This window comes from Myotis lucifugus, unplaced genomic scaffold (assembly GCF_000147115.1).
Source record: "Myotis lucifugus unplaced genomic scaffold, Myoluc2.0 scaffold_25, whole genome shotgun sequence".
Taxonomy (NCBI): Eukaryota; Metazoa; Chordata; class Mammalia; order Chiroptera; family Vespertilionidae; genus Myotis; species Myotis lucifugus.
The window spans coordinates 2,593,896-2,601,983 of record NW_005871073.1 but is presented as its reverse complement, the minus strand read 5'-3'; the positions used below and the strand labels follow the sequence as shown (position 1 = coordinate 2,601,983).

The 8,088-nt window shown below is 43.9% G+C and overlaps 1 pseudogene; it reads left to right on the top strand.

The window, feature by feature from the left end:
* The first annotated feature begins 5,957 nt into the window (after positions 1-5,957).
* Positions 5,958-7,878, top strand: LOC102427826 (annotated as a pseudogene).
* The last annotated feature ends 210 nt before the right edge of the window (positions 7,879-8,088 follow it).

Sequence of the window (8,088 nt, the reverse complement as noted above, 5' to 3'; positions counted from 1 at the left end):
GGTCAACGGTTAGGAGCCAGCGGTCCCAGATTGTGAAAGAGATGTCTGACTGCTGGTCCTTTACAGAAGACGTTTGCCAAATGCTGTTCTAGACCCAAAATGGAAATCATAGATTAGTTTGAGTTTATTTATTTGAATCATTAACAGGAATGCCAGAACACCTGACCAGAAGTTAGGCTAGATAAATCACCCAGACTGGAGAGGGTGCAGGCCGGGCGGAGGGACCACTCCCCCCGCCACCCTCTCTCCACCCCCCAATGCACAAATTTCGTGCACCAGACCTCTAGTAATCATATAATTGAGTATATTTTTATTATACAGGTCTGAAAATTATAAGAATAACCTTCTTTGGAAGGTAATATTTCACTTAACTGGAGTCATGTTACATGCTTCTTATCATTAAATTGATTGCAAATGTTCGTTTGTAAAAAGCATTCTTTTTTTAATATATTTTATTGATTTTTTACAGAGAGGAAGGGAGAGCTAGAAACATCGATGAGAGAGAAACATCGATCAGCTGCCTCCTGCACAACCCCCCTCCCACCACCACTGGTGATGTGCCCGCAACCACGGTACATGCCCTTGACCGGAATCGAACCTGGGACCCTTGAGTCCACAGGCCGACGCTCTATCCACTGAGCCAAACCGGTTAGGGCTGTAAAAAGCATTCTTAGTTGGTGAATTATGCAAAACAGTCATTCATTGAGCTGGATGTAGCCCAAGGGCCACAGTTTGCCAACCTATTGGTTGTGGTGAGCTACCTTTAACCATAGGGGCTGATTTAGCTCTCTAAGAAGCAGAAGGAACCTGCTATGGTCTGAATGTTTTTGTCCCCCCATATTTCCATGTTGAAATCCTAACCCCCCCAAAGTGATGGTATTAGTAGGTCTGGCCTTTGGGAGAAGATTACATCATGAGGGTGGATCCCTCAAGAATGAGATTAGTGCTCTTATAAAAGAAACCCCTGAGCTTCACAGCCCGTTCTGCCATGTGAGGATACAAGAAAAAGTCTGTCACCTGGAAGAAGGGCCTCACTAACCACCCTGTCATTGGACTTCCAGCCTCCAGAGCTGTGAGAAATACATTTCTGCCCCTTACCCTGTGACATTTTGTTATAGCAGCCTGAACAGACTAAGACAGACCAGTCTGCATTTAATCTCATTAAGAGCAAGAACCATTATCTTGGAATCCAGGCCCTTGACTGTTTCTAAGCCGGTCCCCTTGGTACTCTAGGATAGACAGGAATTAGGGGGAGGTTAAGACTCCTAGGAAGGGACTGGCTGGGAATACTGTCCTCAGATGTACTGTATTTCCCTGATTGAAAGGCAATGTTTCTTTTCTTTTCAAAAATTATTTTTATTGATTTCATAGAGGAAGGGAAAGGGAAACATAGAAACATCAATGATGAGAGAGAATCATTGATCAGCTGCCTCCTGCACGCTCCGTACTGGGGATAGACCCCGCAACCCCAGCATGTGCCCTGACCGGGAATCGGACCGTGACCTGCTAGTTCATAGGTCTACGCTCAACCACTGAGCCACATCGACCAGGCCATTTCTTTTACTTTAATATCTCTGAAATCAAGTTGAGCCTTATAGTCAATGATTTAATTTAATTGGCAAATTTATTTATTTCTTAGTGTCAATAAAACAATGGGGAGACATAATCGATGGCATCTTAACTTCTATAAAATATGGTAATATTTCTCATTCAAAGCTGCAATCCGGCTCCCTCTCGAATCTCTTCACCCCTGTCCGAGTAACTGTTTTTCTTATTAGAGCTTATGTTCTGCTTCCTTCTGTTGCCATAGAAATAGGCCCTTTTGGAAATGTTGTTCCCAGTGAAGGCCTTGGATGAACATCAAGACACAATCAATACTTGGGCTGCTGGGTGTGATAGGGCCTTGTTTTGGGGTAAACTTCTTTGTAAAATTAGAGTTTACCTTTTTTTTTTTTAAAAAAAAAAAAAAAGCATTTAAAGTTTCTCTCCTTTCCAAAAGACAGGAGGGAGAGAATTGTTGAAAGTTAGAGCATCCAGCCTGTAACCTCTCTCTTCTGGGTTAGTGTCTCTGAGGAGGAAGCCAGCCTGCCTCAGAGTTGGCACAGAGCCCTGTTCCCTTGACAACTGCCTCTACAAATATGATGCCAAGCGCCACCTGGTGTCCACATCAAGCAAGCACAACAAATAGGCAACAGGCTGAAGGAAGTTTGAAGAATATGCAAAAGTTGGAATGTGGCCAGCCCCCGCGGCTCAGTGGTTGAGTGTGGACCTATGAACCAGGAGGTCACATTTTGATTCCTGGTCATGGCACATGCTCATGTTGTGGGCTCAAGCCCCTGTGTAGGACATGCAGGAGGCAGCCGATCAATAATTCTCTCTCATCATTGATGTTTCTCCCTTCCTCTCTGAAATCAATAAAAATAATTTTTAAAAAAGAATATGCAAAAGTTGGAATGTGATGAACAGAACCAGAAAGTCAGAGTCAGACCAGATGAGGGATTGTGACACATGTATTTGATTTACCATATGGAATATGAGGGCCATGTATGAGTGAACATAATGTACCATAAGAATCTTGACATATTTAAAAAAATGGTTACTGTTGATAAGACATCAAATAGAAATCAGATATCCTTTGTATTAATTCTGGTTTCGCTTTAATCAGTAGATTTTCTGTTAAGTGACAGGCACTGTACTAGAAGAGCCTAGCATTGTGCTAAATCCTTGACATAGGTTACTTCATTCTAACCTATGAGGCAGACATTAAAATGTCATTAGGAAACTGAACTCAAGGAGGTTAAATAACATTCCCAAAGTCACACAGCTGATAAGCAGAGGAGCTGAAATACAAAATTTTACTTAGTATCACGCCTGCTACACAGTGGGCACTCAGTACTTGTTCAATGAAGAAAAACCCAATCTGCATGATGCCAGCCAGCATTGCCACACATAGACAACCACTGAAAATACCGCCATTGCTCCCGTGCCCTAAAACAAGTTACCCAAGGCTCAGGATGTCTGCCTCTCTGTTCTATTACTTGTGCAGGAAGGGTCCTTTGAGGTAGAATTCAGGAGGTTTAACACAGTAGAAGGCCTAACCCTCTAAGACATCAAGGGGCATGAAAGCAAAAAATGAGAGAAAAGGAAGCAGGAGAAAGCCTTATCTGTGGTCTGATCAAGTGCTAAAATCCTTGTTATGGGTAGTGAAAGTGTTTGCTCATAAGCATGGCTCTCCTAAAGTTGTTATAAAAGTTTGCTACCAATCTTCTTTTAGTGATCTCCTGGCCTCACTGAAAATCAAATCATTTCAAGGTAAGAGTCAGGGTTCCAGGGCTATTTCCACCACTCCGTGGCTGTCTGAACTCTCCATCTTTGTGCAAATATCAAGAATTGCATCACATCACTGCAGTAACAGTCTCACCATCCATGCAGCCCTCCCAGCCATCCATCTCCCCAGCACCTCTCACAGAAGGGGCTTGAGCCAGAGATGAATCACAAACATAAGGAATGAAAAATGCATAAACATATGAAGGAAATAAAGCTCCCCTGGAAAGGGGTAGAATTTGTTTTCACTCTCCAGGACCTGACCTTCAGATGTGCAAACCTCCAGCTTCCCGAAAAAGCATCTGGAAGTTCAGAACTACTTTCTCATCTGGCAAACTCATGAAGTTTGACTCTAGTGTATTGTATCTTTCTCCTTAAGACTTTGAGAGCACTACAGGAAGAGCATTTTCTCTCATTCCTTACCACCTTTGTTTTTGAGAGGTTTTAGGATTAGTTTAGGCAAACATGAAGAAAAATAATAATTTAAATCCCAGGAAAGCTTTGGAGTAAATGAGATCATGTCTATGAAAGTTATGTATAACCAGAAAGTCCTGTGCAAGTGTCAAGGTTAGGTAGGGAGGCAGAGCTCTGTATTATGGGAGTTGAACGCTGGGCCCTTGGAATGTCACACCTGATAGAAGTTCTTTGCCTGGGGAGCCTTGGCCAGCAGACAATTTAACAGTGTGATTTATGCTGAGGGTTTTGAACCATGTAGTACCCATTTGACCTCAGAAGGGGCTGTAGACTAGAGATTAACCACATGGGCAGTCAAACACAGAGTCCCAATAAAAACTCTGAACATCAAGGCTTGGGTGAGCTTTCCAGGTTAACAATATTCCATGCATATTATCACACATTGTTGCTAAGAAAGTAATACTGTCCATGACTCCAGGGGGAGTTGACTAGAAGCTCCATGTGGTAGTTTCCTGGATTCTGCTGTATAATTTTCTTCCCTTGGCTGATTTTCATCTGTATCCTTTCCCTGAATGTATCCATAATTGTGAGTATAACAGGTTTCAATGAGCTCAGTGAATCTTTTAGTGAATTATCAAATGTGAAATATGAGGGTAGTTTTGGGAACCCCCTCAACTTGCAATCGGTATCAGAAGTGAGGGTAGTCTCTTCACCCCTCTCCCCAATTTTACAATGATGTTCAGAGAAAGAAGCAAATTATATACATATGTTCAATATGATACCGTTTATAAAATAGGTAAAGCAATGAAGGCCCTGCATCCCTTTGTTCAGGTTGTACATTGCACAATTTTCTAGAGCACTTCCTCCAGCATAGCCTTTGTACAGTGCTTCCCTAGACTCATGCGAGCACCTGCTGCTCAAGTGAACAAGCAACTATCATAAACATTTTTAGTAACAACATAAAACATTCATGAGAATGATAACCCCCAGTGATAACTGGCTGCCTCTCTGGTGGGAAAAGACGGGAAAACAATCCAGAAGGCATTCACAGGGGATTCCACCTCCAGCTGTACTATTTTATTTCTTAGGCTACGTTGAGTTCATGGGCATTCTTTACATGTATTATTCCCTATACATTTTCATATGTATAAAGTATATAATTTTAAAAAATGTATTTAAGCCTGGCCAGCTTGGCTCAGTTGTTGAGCATCAACTTATGAACCAGGATATTACCATTAGATTACTGTTCAGGGCATATGCCCAAGTGTTGCAGGCTTGACACCCAGTAGGGGATGTGCAGGAGGCAGCCAATCAGTGATTCTCTCTCATCATTGATGTTTCTATCTCTCCCTCTCCTTTCTTCTCTAAAATAAATTTAAAAATATATTTTTTAAAATGCATATTTGCCTGGCTGGTGTGGCTCAGGAGTTGAGCATCAACCCAGGAACCAAGAGGTCACTGGATTGATTCCTGGTCAGGGCAATTGCCTGGGTTGCAGGCTCAAACCCCAGCAAGGGCCGTGCAGGAGGCAGCTGATCAATGATGTTCCTCTCTCATCGGTGATTCTATCTCTCTATTCCTCTTCCTTCCTCCCTCTCAAAAAATCAATTTTTTAAAAAAGTGTATTTAAGGAACAAAATGAAAAAAATATTTTTTTTGGTGGGGGGAGAGGGAGGTCAGAGACAGAAATATAAGGAGAAAACTAGCAGCGTACAATACCAGTGAAATCAAAAGAAGAGTTTTAAATAGGACACAATGTTCAACAGCACCACAAGGAGCTGAGGATGAAAAGAAGGGATTTGTAGAGTCGGCAATTAGAGCATTTTGATCTTTCAAAGAGAAGTGTCAACAAGCAGTGAGAGTGAAATCCCACTGCAAGAGGTTAAGGAGGGAGTAGGAAGTGATGAAGTGGAAACAGTGTTCATGCCACTGGACATTCGGCAGTAAAAGAAAGGCTGTGGGACAGGAACTGTTGCATCAAAGAATATGTTTAAAGTCAGGAGTCTGCTTTAGAGGAGGTTTCAAGATGGCGGTTGCTGGATAGCTGACCGGGAGCCAAGGTGAAGGCCCCTACGAAGGGAAGGAGGCCGAGAATCCTCCCCTCCCGGCTTCTCGCAGTCCCAGAGCCCAGCAGAAGTGTTTGGACATTTTTATGTTGATTCTGGTAGTTTTTTGTTTGTTTGTTTTTTAATAAACAAGTGAACCATACAGATTGTAACATGGGATGAAGAGCTACATCATCCACAAAAAGTGGAAAATTTATGCACCTCACAGACCAAGCCCGAAAAGAAGCCCAGAAGAGAGAATTAAAGAACAAAAAAAAATAGCGCATGATGGTACGAGTTGCAGTTTTGAAGATGAAGGATCCCAAACAAATTATCCGGGACAGGGAGAAATTGGATGAAATGGAGTTTAATCCAGTGCAACAGCCACAATTAAATGAGAAGGTGCTGAATGACAAGCATAAAAAGCTGTGTGAAACCTTTGAACGTATTCTACGACTCTATGAAAAAGAGAATCCAGATATTTACAAAGAATTGAGAAAGCTAGAAGTAGATTATGAACAGAAAAGGGCTCAACTTAGCCAATATTTTGATGCTGTGAAGAATGCTCAGCATGTGAAAGTAGATAGTATTCTTTTGCCAGATATGCCTCATGCTCCTTCCAACAAATTGATCCAGGACATTCCACTTCCTGGTGCCCAGCCACCCTCCATGCTTAAGAGGACCTCAGCCTATGGACCTCCAACTAGGGCAGGTTCTATTCTTCCTCTTCTTGGGCATGGTGTTCCACATTTGCCTCCTGGTAGAAAACCTCTGGGGCCACCCCTGGTCCACCTCCTCCTCAAGTCTTGCAAATGTATGGCCATAAAGTGGGCTTTGCCCTGGATCTTCCCCTTCGCCGACGAGATGAAGACATGTTATATAGTCCTGAACTTGATCAACGGGGCCATGATGATGATGTTTCCAGCACCAGTGAAGATGATGGCTATCCTGAGGACATGGATCAAGATAAGCATGATGACAGTACTGATGACAGCGACACTGACAGATCAGATGGAGAAAGTGAAGGAGATGAATGTGTGCACCGTGATGATAATGAAAGAAATAACAATGAAGAAAAAAAATCAGGTCTGAGTGTACAATTTGCAGATATGCCTGGGAAATCAAGGAAGAAGAAGAAGAACATTAAGGAGCTGACTCCTCTTCAAGCCATGATGCTTCAAATGGCAGGTCAGGAAATCCCTGAGGAGGGACGAGAAGTAGAGGAATTTTCAGAGGACGATGGTGAAGGTGATTCTGATGAGTCTGAAGCAGAAAAGCAGTCACAAAAGCAGCATAAAGAGGAATCTCTTTCTGATGGCACATCTGCTTCTTCACAGCAGCAAGCTCCCCCACAATCTGTTCCCCTGTCTCAGATACAAGTACCTCCCATGCCAGGACCACCTCCTCTTGGACCACCTCCTGCTCCACCTTTACGGCCACCTGGACCACCTGCAGGCCTTCCTCCTGGATCACCTCCAGGAGCTCCTCCATTCCTGAGACCACCTGGAATGCCAGGACTCCGAGGGCCTTTACCCCGACTTTTACCTCCAGGACCACAACCAGGCCGACCCCGTGGCCCTCCTCCAGGTCCACCTCCAGGTCTGCCTCCTGGCCCTCCTCCTCGGAGACCCTCACCAAGGCTACCTCCCCCTGTACCTCCAGGTATCCTTCCACCTTGTCCTGGCATGATGCGCCCACCTTTGGTGCCTCCATTCGGAGCTGCCCCACCTGGGCTTTTCCCACCGGCTCCCTTGCCAAACCCAGGAGTTTCAAGTGCTCCACCCAACTTGATTCAGCGACCCAAGGAGGATGACACCAGTTCAGCCACCACTGAGAAGAAAGCCACAGCAACCATCAGTGCCAAACCACAAATGACGAATCCCAAGGCAGAGATTACTCCATTCGTGCCCACCGCACTGAGGGTCCGTTGGGAGGAAAAGGGGGCTACTGCTGCTCCCCAGAGAAAATCAGAGGATGACTCTGCTGTGCCTCTTGACAAAGCAGCCCCCAAATCTGGTCCGTCTCAGTACAAACTAAGGATGATGTATATGAAGCTTTTATGAAAGAAATGGAAGGGCTGCTGTGACAACTTTTGATGCCCAAACACACGTCTGTTCACATCATTGGTTCGTGGAAAAAAAGGCTCTTAGGAAACTTGGGCAAAAGAGCTACTTTTATTGTCAGGGTATTTTCTAATTTCAGTTGAAGGAATATCTTAAAGTTTAGCCTTGTTTGGAATTCACTGCATACAAGAGAGGGTATTTCGCTCAGGCTAGGCTGGTTACTGAAGCAGTTCTGCTGCAAA